We start from the raw sequence: 21,639 nt of genomic DNA on the forward strand, positions 1-21,639 counted from the left end.
ATCTCAAAAACCGTAAGACGCATGAGAAAATGGGAAGAAAATGGTAAACAATCGGTCAGTTGCAGACGGATAAACCATATTTCATTTCTTTGTTCCTTCGTATCAAATTAATTCACACTGATTCTCCACTGATAATTTTGTGCAATTTATATCATAGACTTGCAAATTAGTGGTATCTGTATTCGAATATTAGCATGTTAAGGAATAAATGTCTCCTATTCCGAGATTAAATGCCATAGCAGTCCTCTGATCATCCAGGCTTCACTCTTACTACGTCCCACGTAAATATTTCATTAAATATCACCAAAAAACCTATAAAAAACGAAGTTGCACCCGTTCTAGAGCTATTCACTGACCTGAGTAGGTAAAATAACTAATCTAGATGCACAAAAAGCTGAAGAAAGACGAGTTATGACTCGAGGAAACGCAGGAACGAACAGCCACGTCTGCTTGTTGCTTTTGATGGTTGCACCACGTATATCATGCGCATGCGTGTGGGGGGATGGGGAGAAGCACCATTTTCTCTTGACAGAAAGGGTACACCATGTTAAAGGAATAAAGGGCTAACAACTGCCTCTGCAGTGTGGTGAGCCTCCAAAAATTGATTTATCACCGCTGAAATTTTAAAATTACTATCTTATTTCCTTCTCTGGGGCAGCACGGTGGCCTAGTGGTTAGCACAACCGCCTCACGGCGCTGAGGTCCCAGGTTCGATCCCGGCTCTGGGTCACTGTCCGTGTGGAGTTTGCACATTCTCCCCGTGTCTGCGTGGGTTTCGCCCCCCCAACCCAAAAAATGTGCAGAGTAGGTGGATTGGCCACACTAAATTGCCCCTTAATTGAAAAAAATAATTGGGTAATCTAAATTTAAAAAAAAATTAAAAAAAATTATTTCCTCCTCTGATTGAATGCCCCCATCCAATGGATGCCTGGGGCCAACGCACCGTCCCCCCCCCCCCCCCCCCCCCGGCACGGCACTGGCTGTGGGGGCACTCTTTTTCTTCCGCCTCCACCGCGCATGCGCCGGTGGCGACATCAGCAGCCGCTGATGCTCCGGCACATGCGCGGACTCACGCCAACCGGCGAAGGCCTTTCAGCCAGCCCTGACGCCGATCAGCGTGGCGTCAAAGGCTGTTGGCGCCAGTCGGCGGAGTGGGAGCCACTCCGGCGCGGGCCTAGTCCCTAAAGGTGCGGTGGTTGGCGGCACTCCGCTACGCCGGGATCCCCCGCCCAGCCGGGTAGGGGAGAATTCCGTCCCATGTTCTGAAATTGTTGTACTTTATGTGCAGAAGGCCGTAAATAGCTTAATCGGCAGTTTGCCTCAGGCTTCACTGGAACATTGCAGCAGGTCACGGACAGACATGTGGGCATGACAGCAAGATGATGAATTGAAATGACAAAAGACAGGAAGTTTCGGATCATTCTTGTGGCCGGAGCGAAGATATTCCGTGAAGCGATCACCCAATCTGTGTTTAGTCTCCCCAATGTAGAGGAGACCGCATTGGGAGCAGTGAATACAGTAGACCAATTTGAAATGAAAATGAAAATCGCTTATTGTCACAAGGTTTCAAATTAAGTGTGAAAAGCCTAGACGCCACATTCCGGCGCCTGTTCGGGGAGGCTGGTATGGGAATTGAACCGTGTTGCTTGCCTGCCTTGCTTTCAAAGCCAGCGATTTAGCCCTGTGCGAAACCAGCCACTGAAAGAGGTGCAAGTGAAATGTCTTCGGCCATGAGGAAGCAGGAGGTTAAGAGGCAGGTGGTTCACTTTTTGCCAATGCATGGGAAGGTGCCCTGGGAAAGGATTGAAGGATTTAGATGATGGATGTGTAGATATGGACCATGTGAAGGTGAGAGGGGTGAAAATCGGAAGAAAAATCGCCAAATTTTTCTAGGTCCAGTGGAGGGCATGAAATGGGTACCAGTACAGTCATTGCTGCTTCTGAAGCAGATATATCTTGTGTCAAATCAAGAGACCAAAACTGTACACAGTACTCTAAATGTGGTGTCGCCATGGTTCTGTACAGCTGCAGTAAAACTTCCCTACTTTTATATTCCATTCCTCTTGCAAAAAAAAATGGAAACAATCAATTTGCCTTCTTTTTCACTTGCTATACTTGCATATTAACTTTGTCATTTATGTACCAGGACACCCAAATCCTTCTGGACCACAAGTTCGCAGATAGAAGGAAATGTCCCTCATATGCAACAAAGTGCCAAGCTTGTGGAAGGCTCAATCACTGGGAAAAGATTGCAGTATAATGTCCTGGCACATAGGCAGCACGGTAGCATAGTGGAAAGCACTGTGGCTTCAAAGCGCCAGGGTCCCAGGTTCGATTCCTGGCTTGAGTCACTCTCTGTTCGGAGTCTGCACGTTCTCCCCATATCTGCGTGGGTTTCCTCCGGCTGCTCCGGTTTCCTCCCACAGTCCAAAGACATGAAGGTTATGTGGATTGGCTGTGCTAAATTACCCTTCGTGCCCCAAAAAGTTAGGTGGGGATTGGGCGGAGATGTGGGGATAGGGTGGGGGTGTGGGCTTGGGTAAGGTGCTCTTTCCAAGTGCTGGTGCAGACTTGATGGGCCGAATGGCCTGCACTGTAAATTCTATATAGGGTTAATGGGAGACTGAGTACAGGAACACCCACACAGGGATGTAAGAAGGTACATTATCCAGACCCAGTATCAGTGTTGGGGGGGGGGGGGGGGGGGTCTGCAAATCTGGCAGTGGCTGCGTTACCGGTAAATGCTAGATTGAATGCACAAAACTTAAAAAGAATTAGTATTCCCTCTGAAAGCCTTTCTCTGGCCCATTTGATTTATCCATCCCACTGCTTCTGGGCAGAAACGCCATGGCCAACAGCACTGTCTCGGTGAGGCAGGAGACAAATCAGCCTTAAGATGGGCACCGAGGGGAGGCGGTGCATGGCCTATAGGTGGTGGCGGGACCTCTGGAAAGGTCGGGGCGAGAATGGTGTGGGGGGTGGGGAGAAGGGGGACATGCGAGGATGTGGTGAGTGGAGCACACGTGTCTTTGAATCTCTTTTGGGCATCCAGCTTCAGAGTTGACAGACCCTGCAAGGGTGAGCTAAATGTTTTAAAATTTCAGGCTGCAGGAAATCCTGAGAACTCCTTTCACTAACTTAGTGTTGGAAGTGCTATTTGAAAGAGAACTTTTGCTAAAACTTGATTACTGAATTGGAGCTTGAACATGTGACAACCTCGCTTGTCTGAAAGAAAAAAACGGAATGAATGAATTAAATATTTTGACAAAGTTGTTACTGCCTAGTTCAGTTTTGAAAAATAACAAGCAGAAGCTCCAATTCAACCAACTTGACTGCTTACAAAGTAGAAAATGAACAAAAGAAGTCGGCAGGCAGCCATTGTTGATTTCTTTCCAAGAAGAGTGCCATTGTCATTTTGCAGAGGCTGCCAAAACTGGCAAGTGCAGGAATTTGCTCTGTCTCAGTGTACGGCAAAGTCATCCTTAATTCTGGCCGTTGTTAAAGCTGAACGTACACTTTAAAATTCATTGCACATGGATTCCAGACTTGCAAGTCAATTTTGAATAATTGAAGGCCCAGACCACATGTAAAATTGGGAACTTTGGAGGAATAGATTCTTAAGGTGTAGGGGTTGTGGTGGTTAGTGGTATTGTCACTGGACTAGTAATCCAGACACCCAGGGGTGTCTCTGGGGTCCCGGGTTCAAATCCCACCATGGCAGATGGTGAGATTTGAATTCAATAAAAATCTGGAATTAAAAGTATAATGATGACCATGAAACCATTGTTGATTGTCGTGAAAACCCATCTGGTTCACTAGTGTCCTTCAGGGAAGGAAATCTGCTGTCCTTGCCCGGTCTGGCCTACATGTGACTCCGGATCCACGCAGTGATGTGATTGACTCTTAACTGCCCTCCCCTGAAATGGCCTAGCAAGCCACTCAGTTCAAGGGCAATTAGGGATGGGTTATAAATGCTGGCTGTTTTTCACATCGCTGGCTGGGAACTGCATTTAAGAACAAATTTTTTAAAAATTGCTTCAGGTTTAACTAAAAAGTCAGAAGATCAGGCGGACACGCTGCTTTATTCAGTAGACTCCTTTGCAGGTGGCATCATTGTAAGACAGGGAATTAATGAATCATCCACAAAATTCAGAGTTAATAAAATCAGTGTACATTTATTTCGACCCAAGAAGCAATCACCTACTCTAAAGTGCTAATTGCCAGAGGAATCAATTGAATCAATAATCTATGATCTGTACATGATGGCAGATGGTTGTGAATATAGAGATTTAATACCTGAACTGATCAGATAATAGTGGTTGAAGTAAAAGACGATGTGCTTTCTGACTTCTTGCAGCAAAGCAACACCTAACCCTGGAAAACACAATCCAAATAGTTGGACTGTCAGAACTCCATAAGCAGCAATAGATAAACTTTAGGGGAAAGTATAAGACACGGGGCAGTGGTGTACTCTCAGTCCAGCTTATTTGCCACAAAAACACAGAGACACTGTTCGTCAGAGATACCAATTCCTGAACTGGCCAGCAGTACAACCATGCCAATGCAGTAGAGTGAAGTGTCCTTGCAGACGAGAGCTATATTCTGTAAGTGCAGCCCAATGCATTGGATTGGACACTATGGCAAAATGCAAGGCAAGAACTCTGAAGTGCACAGAAGACCCAAAGATGAACAATATGGTTGAGACTGCAATCGCAGAAGACAGGCACCTAAACTTTTTGGGCGAGGTCAAAGATCTTGGCTTCTCATTTTGGAATGCAGACATTTCTGCCAATGGTCTTCTGTATCTAACTGAAAATTTGTTAGGTGTCAGCATGTCAGTCCTAATGGACAATGAACCATGGTTGAAACATGTCTGGCTTCAAACAATGGACCACATTATGGGCTGGGAGCAATCTGACTTCCAGTCATTGGTATGATCCATGGGCTAATGGGTTATGATGGCCAAAAGATCTTTGCGCTGATGTACGTCATCTGTAACCAGCCTTTCTGTCTCCTGAACAGGGCTGCCTGTGTAGGCTTGGATCTCCTCAAGATGGCAGATGATGTCAAGACAAACTGCATGTTCCTGAGTATTCAAACAAAAAGTAGTATCATATTGGGACTTTGGCTCTTTTTCCTTATTTGTCCTGGGGATGGGGCATCACAGGCTGAGCCAGCATTTTTTTTGCCCCTCCCTAATTGCCCTTGAACTGACAGTGCTTTGCTGGACCATTTTCAGAGGGCATTTATGGGTCAACCACATTGCTATGGATAGGTCATGCCAGGTAAGGGATAATAGTGAACTAGGTGGGCTTTTACGATAATCGATAAAGGTTTCGTGGTCATTAGACTTTTAATTCCAAAGTTTCATTGAATTCAAATGTCACTATCTACGCATTAAACCCAGTTCCCCGCGGCATATTACCCTGTATCACCGGATTACTAATCCTGTGACAATACCACTTCATTGCCTCCCCTAACTTGTGGAGCATTTTTGACAGTTACTGTGAGATTTCAGAAAACCCTTGATGGTCAGGCAAGGCAAGCACCTAGGAGGTAATCACGGTGCCTCCAGTGGAAGGGTGATTCTCTGAGAAAAGGCCTCTACAACCATATTCAAATCCGGAAGAAAGTGGAAAATAAACACAGCCATAAATCTGAACCTTGACACAGGAGCATATTGCAATGTCACCCGGCTGAGACTATAACTCAAGATATTTTCTAAACGTCTGAAGGAAAATTAGTCCCGAGTAACAACATGCTGGCAGCATATGGTGGGACAGATTCATCAGCTAGGACCAATCCAAATCAAAGCGACACGCAAAGGGGAAGATATTATCTGCATGTTCTGCATCACTGAAGCAGATGGTCTTGCTAGCCTGGTTGTGCAGCTGATCCGAAGATAATGAAAAGAAGGAAGCATCATTGAGAGTACACTGTATTACATCCGTTGAAACACGTCCTCCAATGAGAAATAAGAAAGATCTTGTCCAAATGTATTCAGAATATTTTGTTGAGATGGCATGTGTCAGAGCATCATTGATTCGCCCACCATTGTAAAGTGCCGATAGGATGAAAAGGAAAGCGTGCAGAAGAGCTCCAGGAGATGGAAGAAAAGAAAACGTGGAGTCTCGGAGCCTATAGACTGAGCCTAAATACTGGAGCATTCAGAAGAGGAAATCTGAAATGTAAGAAGCCAAGTTGAGTGGGTACAGCAGGAAGCTGAAAACTGAGGGAAGAAAAGCCATAAGCTGTAGAATCATAATATATTGTGAGGCCAAAGACCAACTGCAGTTAGCTGTTTGCTCTCGTGACACAACATTTTAACACCTGAGTGATGAAATGAAAATCGCTTATTGTCACAAGTAGGCTTCAATGAAGTTACTGTGAAAAGCCCCTAGTCACCACATTCCGGCGCCTGTCCGGGGAGGCTGTTACGGGAATCGAACCGTGCTGCTGGCCTGCTTGGTCTGCTTTAAAAGCCAGCGATTTAGCCGAGTGAGCTAAACCAGCCCTTAGTGATAGCATGATACCGGTGATAGCATGAATGATGTTTTTTTGCGTTAAAGGAAACCAGTTTAAAAAAGACCTGTCAGGTGCTCAGTTCAATTATAAAAGTTGATTGTTAGTTCTTTTCAACTTTTATGTCTAAACTAATCAGAAAGATGATATTGTTATAATTCGTTATTTATGGGATGTGGGCGTTGCTGGGTATGCTGGCATTTATTGCCCCTCCCTTGTTGCTCTTCAGAAGGTGGTAGTGAGTTGCCGCCTCGAACCGCTGCAGTCTCTGAAGCGTAGGTAACGCCCACAGTGCTGTTAGGGAAGGAGTTCCAGGATTTTGACCCAGTGACATTGAAGGAATGGCGATTATATTATCAAGTCGGGGTGACTTGGAGGAGAACCTCCTGGTTGTGGGGTTCCCAGGTATCTGCTGCTTTTGTCCTAGATGCTAGTGGTCGTGGGTTTAACAGGTACTTCCTAAGGAACTTGGCGAGCTCCTGCAGTGAATCTTATAGATGGTACACAATGGGTACCACTGTTCGCTGGTGGTGGAGGAAATGACTGTTTGTGGAAGGGGTAGTAATCAAGTGGGCTGCTTTGTCGTGGATGGTGTTGAGCTTCTGGTGTTGGAGCTGCACTCATCCAGACACGTGGAGAGTCTTCCATTACTCCTGACTTGTGCCTTTTAGATAGTGGACAGGCTTTTTGGGGGGTTGGGGGAGCTACTTGCCATAGGATTCCTAGCCTTTGACCCTCTAATAGCCACAGCATTAATATGACAGGGCAGCACGGTAGCATGGTGGTTAGCATAAATGCTTCACAGCTCCAGGGTCCCAGGTTCGATTCCCGGCTGGGTCACTGTCTGTGCGGAGTCTGCACGTCCTCCCCATGTGTGCGTGGGTTTCCTCCGGGTGCTCCGGTTTCCTCCCACAGTCCAAAGATGTGCGGGTTAGGTGGATTGGCCATGCGAAATTGCCCGTAGTGTCCTAAAAAGTAAGGTTAAGGGGGGGGTTGTTGGGTTACGGGTATAGGGTGGATACGTGGGTTTGAGTAGGGTGATCATTGCTCGGCACAACATCGAGGGCCGAAGGGCCTGTTCTGTGCTGTACTGTTCTATGAGTACTCCAGATCAGTTTCAGATCAACGATAACCCCCAGGGTGGTGTTTGTGGCGGATTCAGCGATGGAAATATCGTTGAATGGCAAGGGGCGATGGTTAGATCTTCTCTTGTCGGGGTCATTTCCTGGCACTTTTGTGACATAAATATGACTTGCCACTTGTCAGCCCAAGCCTGGTTATTGTTTGAGTTATAAGGAGAGGCTGTGTAGGCTGGGACTTTTTTTCCCTGGAGCGTAAGAGACTTGGGGGTTATAGAGGTCTAAAAAATAATGAGGGGCATAGATAAGGTAGATAACATCTACATCTTTTCCTAAATGTAGGGGAGTCTAAAACTAGAGGGTAAATGTTTAAGGTAAGGGGAGAGACACAACAGGGTCCTGCAGGGCAAGATTTTCACAGTGGGTGGTGAGTGTCTGGAACGAGCTGCCAGAGGCAGTAGGTGAGGCGGGTACAATTTTGTCTTTTAAAAAGCATTCAGACAGTTGAATGGGAAAGATGGGTATAGAGTGATATGGGCCAAATTTGGGCATTGGGGTGTAGCTTAGTGGTAAGAATGGGGGGCACAGACAAGTTGGGCCGAAAGGCCTGTTTTCATGCTGTAAACCTCTATGACTAGGTCTTGCTGAATTTGAACATGGACTGCTTTGTTATCTGACGAGTCAAGAATGGTACTGAACATTGTGCAGTCATAGAATCATTGTCGGTTACAGGACAGAAGGAAGCCATTCGGCCCATCTTGTCCATGCCCAAGCACAACCAGGAGTCCTTTCTAATCTCACCTCCCTGTACCCGGTCCATTGCCCTTTGGCTTAGAGCACTTAAGGTGCAGATTTAGATACTGTTCAAAAGAGTTGAGGGTCTCTGCCTCCACCACCAACTCGGGCAGTGAATTCCATACTCCCACTACCCTCTGCCTAAAAAGGTTATTCCTCGTGTCCCCTCTACACCTTCTGCAACGTATCTTGAATCTATGTCCCTTTGTTGTAGAATTCTCCACTAAGAGAAACAATTTTATCCTGTCCACCCTATCTCTTCCCCTTATAATGGACACCTCAATTAAGTCACCCCTCAGCCTTCTTTGTTCTAAGGAAAGTAACCCCAACCTATTCAATCTCTCCTTGTAGCTGCATTTTTCTAGTCCTGGAAACATTATTGTAAACCTCCTCTGTACTCTCTCCAGAGCAATAATGTCCTTCCTGCAATGTGGCGACCAGAACTGTGCACACTATTCCAGTTGTGGCCTCACCAGCATTGTATTCACTTCCAAAGCTATATCCTTACTTTTATATTCTATATCTCTGCCAATGAAGGAGAGCATTCTATATGCTTTCTTAATAACCTTGTCTACTTAAACAACTGCCTTTAGGGACCTGTGTACTTGTCTGCCAGATTTCTCACTTCATCTACTCCTCTTAGTATATTCCCATTTATTGTGTGCACTTTATAACTGTTTGATCTCCCGAAATGCATGACCTCACATTTCTGTGTTAAATTCAATCTGCCGCTTTATCGCCCACTCCACCAATCCATCTATATTGTTCCACCATTTGGCCAATCTTTGTGCCGGCTGCAAATTTTCCAATCGTGCTCCCCACATTCGCGTCCAAATTGTTAATTTCTCACACAGACAATAAGGGTCCCAACACTGAGCCCTGTGGAACACCACTTGAAACAACTTTACAATTGCAAGGTCAGCCAACAGCCATTACCCTTTGTTTACTTTTACCTATGCCAACTTTGTATCCAGTTTGCCATATTGCCCTGGATCCCATGGATTTTCACTTTCTTGACCAATCTACTATTTGGGACTTTGTCAAAAGCCTTGATAAAATCCATGTACACCACATACCCTGCACCACCTTCATCACCCTTTCTTGTCACTTCCAGTTATCTCTCGGGATCGATTCTACTGATTCTCCTACCACTGATGTAAGACTTACTGGCCGATAATTGTTTGGCATTTCCTTCGATCCCTTTTTAAACAATGGTGCCACATTTGCATTTCTCCAGTCCACCGGTACCTCCCCTGTGCCTAGTGAGGATTGGAAAATCATCCTCCGAGCATTTGCCATCTCCTTCAGGACCTCCTTCAATAGCCTCAAACTATCCATCTGGCCCAGGCAACTTTCACGGATTTTAATCCTTCAAGTACTTCCTCTCTGTGATTATCCCATCCAGTATCTCGATTGCTATATCTACATCATCCATTTCCACTGTAAACACTGACACAAAATATTCATTTTAAACCCATCCCACAGCCTCTGTATCGTCATACAAGTTCCCTTTTTCATCTCTGATAGATCCCACTTTTTCCTGAACTAATCTTTTATCTTTGATATATTGGTAAAACATCTTTGAATTTTTGTTTAACTAGCTAATCTTTTTTTCAGGCCCTCTCTTTGATTTCTTTATTTCCTTTTTGACTTTGTCCCTACACTTTCTATACTTGTCTAGGCAATCTGCAGTGCTTAGTTCTTTATGCCTATCGTACGCTTTCATTTTATGTTTGATCTTCTCTTGTAGTCCTGTGGGCAACCAGGGGGGTCTAGATTTGACAGTACCACTCTTTATTTTTAGAGGGGGCATATCTACTTTGTACATTTAAGTTCTCTCCTTTTAGTGCTTCCCACTGGTTTTCCACAGATTTATCCTCGGCAGTGCTGGGCAGTTCACCTAAGCCAAGTCCCTTCTCGTTTCTACAAAATTTTTATTGCTGCTTTATCTGTGTCCTTTTCCATTGCGATGCTGAATCTAACTGAATTGTGATCACTATCCCCGATTTATAGTCGCCAACTGCCACTTCACCCACTTGCCCTTCTTCGGTCCCCAAGACTAAACCTAGAATTGCATCTCCTCTCATTGGGTTTGTAACTATTGGTTAAAAAGATTTTCCTGGACACTGCATGAAGATTTTTCTCGCTCCGTTCTCCTTGTATTGTTTGATTCCCAGTTGATATTGGGATAGTTAAAGTCTCCTACTATTATTGCCCTCTTGTTCTTACAGGCAGAAATTTACCTTCTGACTTGAAGATGGAAGGGAGATCATTGATGAAGCAGCTAAGATGGTTGGGCCTAGGATACTACTGAGGAACTCCTGGAGCTGAGATGATTAACCTCCAACCGCCACAGCTATCTTCCTTGTGTTCACTATGACTCTAACCAGCGCAGTGTTTTCCCCTTGATTCCCATTGACTCCAGTTTTGCTAGGGCTCTTTGATGCTATACTCGGTTAAATGCTGCCTTGATGTCAAGGGACGTCTCACACACCACTCACCTCAGGCATTCAGCTCTTTTGTCCATGTTTGAACCAAAGTTGTAATGAGGCCAGGAGCCGAGTGACCCTGGTGGACCGCAAAGTGAGTGTCTAGGAGCAGGTTATTGCTGAGTAAGTGCTGCTTGATAGCAATGTTGTTGACTCCTTCTATCACTTTGCTGATGATGGAGAGTAGACTGATGGGGCGATAATTAGTTGGGTTGGGTTTGTCCTATTTCTTGTGTACAGGACTCATCTGGGTAATTTTCCACATTGTTGGGTATGCCAGTGTTCTAGCTGTACTGGAACAGCTTGGCTAGGGGTGCGGCCAGTTCTGGAGCACAAGTCTTCAGTACTAAGTATTCAGTTTCTTCACCTGTTTCTTGATATCGTCTGGAGTAAATCGTATTGGCTGAAGACTGACATCTGTGATTCTGGGGACCTCTGGGGGTGACTGAGATGGATCAACCAAACGGCACTTCTGGCTGAAGGTTGTTGTGAATACTTCAGCCTTGTCTTTTGCACATATGTGCTGGGCTCCTCCATCATTGAAGATGTGGATATATGCAGAGCCTTCTCCTCTAGTGAGTTGTTTATTTGTCCACCATCTCCAGTGAGTTGTTTATTTGTCCGCCATCATTCACGCTGGATGTGGCAGGACTGCAGAACCTGGATCTGATGTGTTCATTGTAGAATCGCTTACCTCTGTCTATTACTTGCTCCTTATGCTGTTTGGCACACTAGTGGTCTTGTGTTGTAGCTTCACAAGGTTGATGTCTCTTCTTTCAGTATGCCTGGTGTTGTTCCTGGCCCTCCTGTACTCTTCTTTGAACCTCTGGCTTGATAGTAATGGTAGAGAGGGGATATGTGGGGAGATTGCAGATTGTGGTTAAGTACAGTTCTGCTCTTGCTGATGGCCCACAGCGCCTCATAGATGCCCAGTCACGAGTTGCTCAATCTGTTCAAAGTCTATCCCATTTATCATGCTGGCAGTGCCACATAACATAATGGAGGGTATCCCCAATGTGAAGACAGGACATTGCCTCCACAAGGACTGTGCGGTGGTCATTTCTACTGATGCTGTCATGGACAGATGCATCTGCAGCAGGCAGGTTGATGAGGATGAGGTCAAGTATGTTCTTCCCTCTTTGTTCCCTCACCACCTGCTGCAGTCCCAGTCTAGCAGCTATGTTCTTTAGGATCTGGCTAGCTCGGTCTGTAGTGGTACTACTGAGCCGTTCTTGGTGATGGACATTGAAGTCACACACCCAGAGTGTATTCTGAGCCTTTGCCACTCTCAACCCTTCATCCAAGTGGTGTTCAACACGGACTGATTCATCAGCTGATGGTAGACGGTATATGGTAATCAGCAGGCGGTTTCCTTGCCCATGTTTAACCTGAAGCCTTGAGACTTCCTGGGGTCCAGAGTTGATGTTGAGTACTCCCAGAGCAACTCCCTCCTGATTATCCAACTGTGCCGCTACTTCTTGCTGGTGAGATAGGACAAACCCAGGAATTGTGATAGTAGTGTCTGGGGAATCGTCTGTCGGGTATGATTCTGTGAGTATGACTATGTCAAGCTGTTGCTTAACTGGTGTGTGAGACAGCTCTCCCAACTTTGGCACAAGCCTCCAGATGTTAGTAAGGAGTACTTTGCAAGGTCAACAGGACTGGGTTTGCCATTGTCGTTTCCGGTACCTGGGTTGATGCTGGGTGGGCCGTCCGGTTTGATTTCTTTTACCTGTTTTTGTGGAGTTTGAATACAACTGAGTGGCTTGCTAGGCCATTTAAGAGTCAACCACATTTCTGTGGGTCTGGAGTCACATGCCATACCATATAAGGATGGCAGATTTCCTTCCTTAAAGGACATTAGTGAACCAGATCAGTTGTTAACTTTTAATTCCAGAAATGTTATTGTGTTTAAATTGTACCACCTGCCATGGTAGGATTCAAACCCGGGTCCCCATGTCGTTACCCTCAGCCTCTGGATTACTAGTTCAGCGACGATACCACCACCAGCGCTTCCCCAGTTTTAAAAAGAAAGAAAATGATTTTGTATTATATTTGAGTAGTTGGGTACTATATGTATCCAGGATGCCAAATCACTCAGTCCTGCACTACAATTTGTGTATCCATCTAAGCTGCAGCATGAGAATTGCAAAGAGTACATTGGGTGTCAGGTCCACGATCTGTGTAAAACGGTGATTATTTTGAACTGGGAACCACAAGATATAACAGTAACCTTCCTCCTCGTGAGTATTTATCTGGCTTGGAGGTGAGAATTACAAAGTAACTCCGCTGAGCACGTTCTTTCCAGATGTCACCCAGATGTTAATGGCGGCACAGCAATCGTAGCACATCAAGTCTATCGATATTTCAATGCAGCAAATGATTGCAATACTATAGTTCCAATTGGCAATAAGAAAGAGGAACTGCTTTCGAGATGGAAGTATTTACACAACACGATTTAAACATACTCGTGGATGTAAATGACCAAATTACTACCTCATCGTATATTACAGCAAGTTTGTAGGTGCCAGGCGATAGATGTATCCAATTATAAATATGGGGACTGTTGGAATTGTCAAGAATACCCTCTTGATATTTTTGCGAAAAGATACAGAATGGACAAACTGCGCGGATAGTGGATTCTCAGAATTGGACAGCTCAGAGTAGATTGCATTTCAAATCCTTGAACTCAGTCTGTGCAAACGGAAGAGCTTTGGGTGAATGGTATAGTTTAGCAGGGGCGTGTCTCAGTGGCTGATGCAGGCGCACGGTGACGTGCTTTGCTCTGAGAATAAGCGCTGGTGAGGCGTTCGAGAGGTTTGTATCCAAACAGCCGCGTTCCATCTGCACTAACTCTGCTCCCGACACCGAACCAAGCAAGCAACGGCCTCTCATTTATACGGTAGGAATTCATTTCAGCGGACGTGTTGCCTTTTCGCTTGCTTTAAAAAAAATGTTATTCGGTGGCATGTTACAAGCCTGAAATATTGAAACCCCAGGCAGCTCACTATTCTATAGAATGCTGGGATCTACGTGCTAAGAAATGCTGACTGGCCGTCAGTTTGGTCAGTGCCAGGCCCTGTCTTTCCATTTGGCCAGTGTGCCTCACTTGCCTAAGCTTTTGGTGCACTACTGCCACATTAAAACCTAGAACTACTGTGCAGTTTTAAATCATCAATGATTTTAGAAAAATCGGTTCTAATTAACTACCTGCCAAAATATTTGATCGTAGTTTGCAGTGTTAAGTCTCCAGGCACTGAAAGTCAGCAATGTATATATTCTATATATTATCAGAATAGGGTAAATTCTACAGCGGATGCTCAAGACTGGACTTGGCTGGATATCTTTTCCTTCTGCTATCAGTATTACGGCCCCCAGTTTAAACTGCACCTTCAATTGAATGTGTATTTTTCTGTGACAATTAAATGTTTGATTCAAATTAGAATAAATGCCTCTGTAATTCTTGTTAAAAGCAAATCAGAATGCTGCTGATAATATTAATTACTGTGATGCTGTACTTGTAGGATAGGTGGGAATTCCTACCTACCTGTACTTGCATTCACTTACTGATTATAAAGTCGTAACGGTGATGTCTATCAAATATTTTTGAAAGGCAAATATTAAAATTTGGCCTGTCTGATTGGTATGGAATCTATATGCAAAATCCAAGCCAAAAATGGTAGTTTCCATAAACAAATTGAATCGCCTATGAACTGAGGTATATGAATTTGTGCTAAGGAATTACTGAGTGCTCTTTGAGCATTGGAGAGTGTATAGGATATTCATTGTTTTCTTGTACACAAACCTATTGCTGCTAGGCGAAGGTACTCTTCAGAAGCAGGTCGTTTGGGAACCTGGTTCATTATATTCCACACGAGTCTGCACCATCCTCCTTGTAACCTGTTTCAACGTAGCCTTTTATTGCTTTGTTTTCATGTAAGATAACTAGGCATGGATGGTAGAAACACTGAGAAAGCCATAAAGAGACAATCGGTCTACAGAAGGAAAATGCCTTCTGTAGATTGTTCCTTGCAGTGAACGCAATGCAATATCGTCTTTCTTTTATAAACCTTCAGTGTAATCTGATACTTGATTCTTATCAAGTCCAAGCATGGATTCCAGCAACTGAACTGAAGATACTGACAAGTCTGCAGTATATATTCTGTATCAGAATAAAGACACAAGGATAGTTATTTGTGTTTACACTAATTAACTTGCTGTAAGTTAGCTCAGACTTGCTGATGCTTTACGCATACACATTTTTAACTTCTTCCTGAAAGGGTCCCATGTAATAGTTGAACCATTTAGGCTATAATGCATTTAACTTTAAACACACAAGTTGACACCCATAAGAAATGTAAATTTAGCACATTTTGAATCTAATATCCACCTGATGTTCAAAGAAGCAATAATTTGATCCGCATCAAGAACCATTTCTGAATCCTATCTAAGGTTATGTTCAAGAACACACCTGCAGCATGAAGTCAACTAGGTTCCACACTTTTTTGAAAGGAATCATAATCTCTACTTTGACTCAATCTTAATTTTAGCTATTTGTTGTAGCCAAACACTGGGTGTGTGTGTGTATGCATGCTGCACCTCCTATTTTAAACTATAGGATAGTTTTGCAGCTGTGATCCTAATGGGTATGCTTTATGCTGTCCATTACGTGGGTACAGTGTTCTACTGGGACTAGTTCAAAGCTATTCTCTGCTCCTGATGGCTACCTTTGCCTTTTTCCTTTCCCAGCTGGGTGACTTACAACCCCAGAACTGACTTTCACTATGACGATTGCACTGAAGATTTCTTCACTTTAGTTCCAGCTAGGTGCATCTTCCAGCCTCCTTTAACTCGTCAAATTTGGTCTCTTCAATCTGAGTGCAAACTCTCGCTCAGTTTCTTCATGGTGGATCAAGGGGCTTTAGGTGCAGGATTGGCTGCCTTATCTCGCTTTCTGTGTCTCAGATTCTTGCAGGCTGATTCGAGTCAGAGGTTCAGAGATGTCTTAAGATAATTTTGTAACCTGATGCTACGATGTCTTGCATGGACTCCAGCCCATATCCATTCCATTCCCAAGCCCATATCCATGGCAACGAGAATCACACATACCTTTGATCCAGGTATGTAGGAGCTTTTTCAGAGACTAAGTATTAATCTGACTTTCATGTGATGGATTTCCATTCTTAATTACGGCTCAGCTAACACAAGACTCGAGGCGACAGCAATTCTGATTAAAGACAGTCTTTCTTTATTATCCAAGTTTGGCCAGGGTACATGGGAGAGCAATCTCGGGTAGTTCCAGATCGACTCTAAATTTACATTGTTCTTAGTTCAGTAATTATACAATTTTCAAAAGGCTAGTGGCCTTGGCTGGACATGATCCAATCATTGCGGCTATAGATTACATACACTAACGAATGAAATTCACTTTTAGACAACATGGGACTTCATGATCAGCTCGTGGACCTTTTAGGGTCTCACTCATGGTCTCAATGTTTTCCAGACTCCTTATCCACTGCACTTGGTTCTTTCTATATACTATCACCACATCGTAACCTGTTCCTGACTAGAACCATTGTCCATGATGGCTGTCTGGGGACTGCTGATGAGGAATGTTTCTGCTGAACAGGCTGTTTCTGTGTGAAACTGCCTTCCTAAAGAATGTGGCCAAGTTAGCTGACTAAGTCCCATTATGCCTTGCGAGTATTTCACTTGTTAACAAGAATTTATATGCTTTATTACTATTATGCTGTAAGAATACACATTTTAATTAATAATTGCTACAGGTGCTTCTGCCCAAGGAATAAACTCTACTGTTTGTTTTATAGTCTTTGTCTAATAAATTTATCTAAGTATGTGCCAAGTTACTTAATGCTGTCATATTCATTCAGACTTGAGCCTTACTCTTTTTCCTAGCTACCTTGATCTAATGGTCTTCTACCCCGAGCCCCCTTTCAAGGTAGAAATTAGCCATCCTCTAGACCCCTAACTCCATTTTAAAACCTCCTGAACCAAGAGTTTTCACAAATACATTGCCTTATTTTCATACTCTGCATCCATCCATAGTGCTTCTCTTTTTTAAACAAATTTAGAGTACCCAATTATTTATTTTTTCCAATAAGGGGCAATTTAGTGTGGCCAATTCACCTAACCTGCACATCTTTGGGTTGTGGGGGAAAAACCTATGCAGACACGGGGAGAATGTGTAAACTCCACATGGATGGTGACCCATGGCCGGGATTCGTTGTCTTAGATTAAATCTGTTACTCTAAACAAATGATTATAATGAGGATAATTAATTGTCAAGTTTTGGTTTATATTTTCATCTTAGTTGTATGATGTTTCAGAAAATTTCAATTGTCGTGCAGCTTTCTGACTCATCAGGTTAATGTGGCAGGTGCTAGTTCTCAGAGAGGCATGATCTGAGTTTATGGCCCTGATACTTAACTAATTTGTGATTTGATTTTATGAGGGAGGTAGGAGAGGAGGCAGAGGCCGGCCACTTTACCTCACAGAAATGAGAAAAATTAGCAGACAAGTGACTCGTATGTGTACCATTTCTCAGTAACACAAGTAGCTTGATCTCAGGAAATTCCAGCTACAAACCTTCTTAACCAGTGTTGTTGAAGAGAGAAAGTTCAGCATTTAAAAAAAAAAAAGTGTTTTAAGGAGGGAATGTAAACAATCTTCATCAACTTTTCAAGTTGGGGCATTGCAGAAAATAAACATTTCTGGAGATTTCCGTTGGCGGCCATGGAGTGAGTGGTCGCATATTTGGCCGCTCCCGCTCCATGGTAGTCTTTTTGTGGCCTTTACGCCGGTTTGTTGCAGGAAATATGGAGGAAAAAGGAGCAGAAGAGAGTGATGCCTAGTTTATGGAGCTGTGGTCCAGAAGTGCCCGGAAAAAAGTGAACCAGTTGGTTGAGGTGAGTGAGGAGTGGACAACGCACAAGGAGATGGCGGAAAGGCAGCGTCTGACCCTGCCGGCTCCGTAGTCGATGGACTATTTGGTGAGCATCCTGAATGAGAAGTTCACCAAACAGCGGAAGGAAAGTTTGGAGGACGTGGCCCGGGTGGTGGACTCAATCAAGACGATGGTTGATCGCGTGGAAACAAGACTGGAGCCCAGGGACAGGCAATCCAGAGGTTGGAGGAGCTGGTGGGGGAGCAGGAGTAACAGTTCACCTCGATGGCAGCAGAGATGGGGCTGATGCGAGACCAGCAGAAGCGACTTATGGAGAAAGTAACCTGGAGAACCATTCTCGTAGGCAGAACATCCGGATTGTGGGTTTGCCAGAGGAATCGAAGGAGCGGATGCAGGTATGTATGTTGGGCAGATTCTGAAGAAGCTTCTTGGGGAAGGTGCATTTGATTGGTCGTTGGGAGGGCCCACAGGGCTTCAATTGGGGAGGTGAAGAGGAAGTGGGAAGAAGAGCTGGGAGGGGAGTTGGAAGTTGGGTTATGGGAGAAGGCCCTGAGGAGAGTTAATGCATCCTCGTCGTGTGCCAGGCTTCGTCTGATCCAATTCAATGTGGTCCACAGGGCTCACCTGACTGTGGCCCGGATGGGCATGTTGATTAAGATGGTGGAGGACCGGTGTGAGCGCTGGGGGAGGTCCTGTGAATCATGTGCATATGTTCTAGGTGTGTCCGAAGCTGAGTGGATTCTGGCAGGGATTTTTGGATGTCATGTCAGAGGTCCTGGAAGGGAGGGTGACTCAGAGTCCAGAGATGGCAATATTTGTAGTGCGGAAGATCCAGAGGCTCTGGGAGGGAGGGGGGGGGGGGGGGGGGGGGGGGGGGGGGGGTAAAGAGGAGGAGAAGAGAGGCCGACCTTTTGGCCTTTGCCTCCTAGGTGGCCCAGAGACGGATTTTGCTGGGATGGAGGGACTTGGAGACTCCAAAGTCGGGGAATTGGGTCAGTGACATGGCAGGGTTTCTTAGGCTAGAGCAAATTAAGTTTGCATTAAGGGGTTCATTACAGGGGTTCGCTTGGAATGGCAACCGTTCATCGACTTCTTCACGTCAGCAGGATGGGGGGGGGGGGGGGGTGTGAAAGGGGAGGCATGGAAATGACAATTAAGGGCAGGGAATGTAATGTATGGGTAGTCAGGATTTGGGGCTGGGGGAGTTGGGTATGCTATTGTGGGACTTTTGCATTAGTTCGATCTTTGTTGTATAAAATGTTATAATTATAAATGCCTCAATAAAATATTTTCTAAACAAGGAAATAAACATTTCTGCATTGTTGGTGTGCTTTGCAATGCAAGCTGTCATATTTTCCCCAGTCTTTGCAATGATAATTATTTGTAAAAGTGGCTTTAAAACAACTACATTTTGCTTTCAACAAAATTTTAGATTTGCCTTGGTAAAGCTTTGGTTTTGTCACTCTTGAGTACAGAACTCCATTTTCTTAATCTTTTTGCAAACTATAGCTCTTAGGATGCGCCAGGCCCTGTTACGTTTATCACAAGAATTTTGATTAGTACATACTTGCTCTTGGCTTAAACTAAGCTACTGTATTAGAAATTTTACACGATGCATTTTAGTTCTAATAGCTACATGTTATTTGAAAGCAAACTTTTTTTACATTCTGCAACTATGAAGTATTATCAATACATGGTAACACCCCTGAAATGGCCGAGCAAGCCATTCAGATCAAGGGCAATTGGGGATGGGCAATAAATGCTGTCCCAACCGGTGATGCCCACATCCCATCAATAATTTTTTTTTTAATTCAGTGAAGGTATCTACTCATTCTCAAGCAGATGAATTATGGGAACAGAAGGGTTAAATTAATTTGATTTGCTTGTAGATTTAAAGGAGATGCATAGCTTCCAACAAAACGTGAAGGTTTTTGAATTCAACGGGCCTTTTTCAGACCTGCCAATTCTCGTACTTTAGATAGAGATGATCAGCTTCCATTTGCCTTTCTTGCGGACAGACTCACACCTCTGTAAACAACTTTAGGAGAGATTAAGAATTGTTTGGTTGATGTTTGCAGGATGCTATCCAAAACACCTATTTATTATGCAATAGAGCACTTTGTAGACACCCTAAAGTGGTACACCAGAGTCATTATTGCACCTGAATCCTCCTCTTCTAGCTTGAGCTGTGCCACATGCTTTCCTGTATGCAAGTTTAACCACTTCATTGCAGGAGTGGTCCCACGTCAGTCTCCTGATGGCAGCAAAACCTACTGATTAAGTCAAGGGATGGACAAGGCAATTATAAGGTGCCAACCCAAGATGTCAAATAGCTAGTTAATGAGCCAATTGACATCCACTATCACTGAGCCTACCACAGTTCAGTGGTGGCTCGGGGATTACATGGGAGTCATATAGTTTCCTGTCTCATCCTGAAGGTCACCCAACAAGTACTGTTTGATTTTTGCTTCCCAGGTGGGGTTCTTTTATTATCAGGCTCTAAATACCGTCTGACCATCCCATGAAATTGATACTGGTTCTCTGCTGGATTTTCAGTGGCTGAGACCATATCGGGCTGACTGAGTCCAACCCAAAGTGCTAATTAGAATGGGAGGGCAAGAAAAACGTATGCTCTCTGCCTCCCTAGTAATTATGTCAGAAGAATAGATGCAACAGGTGTTTCTTCAAGTACAGATATATTTTTAGGCAAAGGTCGATTGAAGTCGAAGGAGCTTTGATGAGCGAGCAATAAAGAACAGAAGTGCTTCCATCCCCTTCATCAATTCTGAGTTGAGTGGAATACATAGGGAAATGGAAAGACAGGAGTCAAAATAATCACGTTTCAGTGAATTGGATGACTAATGAAAAGTAGACAAAAAGAGATTTAAAGAATTGTTGCAAATGTTGGCATTCAGGTTAAATTAAGATAAAGCAGTGAATATGCTGTGTAATCCCTTGTATTTAAAAAGAATGGTGGGATACATTATCTTTTAGAGGAGAAATGTTTTATTGTCTCATTGGATGAATAATTTATTACATTGCTTTCTGTTTCAGTGATGATCATGTGATCGATCACAAAAGTAGTCATGCCTGCCCACTCAGCAAATTATCTTTTCACTGTAACTTTAACACAGTTGACACCCAGGAAATGCACACAAAGCGTACAGTGAAAGTTTATCTGTGAGCGCTTTAGACTTTTTTAAACTAGAATGTTCTGATGTATTTGTGCCTGAAAGTGAGAAGAGCCCCAATGAAAATGCACACATCAATATTGTATAAAAGCCCAAGAGTTGACCAGAAACCCTGTTGTATTTAACTTGTTGGACCTGACCTAACTTGACTTTTATTTTAATCTGTTGGATAGTAGACAATGTAAGTAAATATGATCAGAGAATAAATTATGGATTAACTAAACAGTAGAAAGAAACACGACTGCAATCTGCTCTATTTTTCAGAAGCTTCAAACTCCCATGTTTTTTCCCTTGGTTGTACAAATAGCAAAGAAAATGACACTTCCTTAACTGATCATAATAAATCTGGGCTCTAATGCTTATTTACTGGTATTATGGCTCGCTGGACTCTATGAGATTGCCCCTTCACACAAGTTGCAGTATAGTGATATGGGAAGAGTTGATAAATCAGAAACGTGTCACTTGGAATATATCTGGTTACAATCAAGAGGCAGGAAAGGTAAAATTGTCAACTCTAGTTGATCATGTCTATCTAATTAGAGTGGTTTCATAGGTCGGCGCAACATCGAGGGCCGAAGGGCCTATACTGCGTTGTAATGTTCTATGTTGTGTAAATTAAGACGATTGTTTCTTGACCT

The 21,639-nt window shown here is 43.9% G+C and overlaps 1 protein-coding gene across 11 annotated transcripts in view; it reads left to right on the forward strand.

Annotated features, from left to right (window-relative positions):
- Nucleotides 1-21,639, forward strand: part of agtpbp1 (ATP/GTP binding protein 1) — a 325,109-nt gene that overhangs the window by 5,148 nt on the left and 298,322 nt on the right. The window contains exon 1 of one of the 11 annotated variants that reach the window (XM_038804831.1): nt 13,638-13,787. The exons of 9 other annotated variants lie outside the window; for them this stretch is intronic. The gene's annotated coding sequence lies outside the window, so the exon portion shown is untranslated. Of the gene's footprint in view, nt 1-13,637; nt 13,788-21,639 lie in introns of those variants that run through there. One more of the 11 variants, XM_038804839.1, reaches the window with a different exon arrangement.

Source organism: Scyliorhinus canicula, chromosome 8 (genome assembly GCF_902713615.1).
Source record: "Scyliorhinus canicula chromosome 8, sScyCan1.1, whole genome shotgun sequence".
Taxonomy (NCBI): domain Eukaryota; kingdom Metazoa; phylum Chordata; class Chondrichthyes; order Carcharhiniformes; family Scyliorhinidae; genus Scyliorhinus; species Scyliorhinus canicula.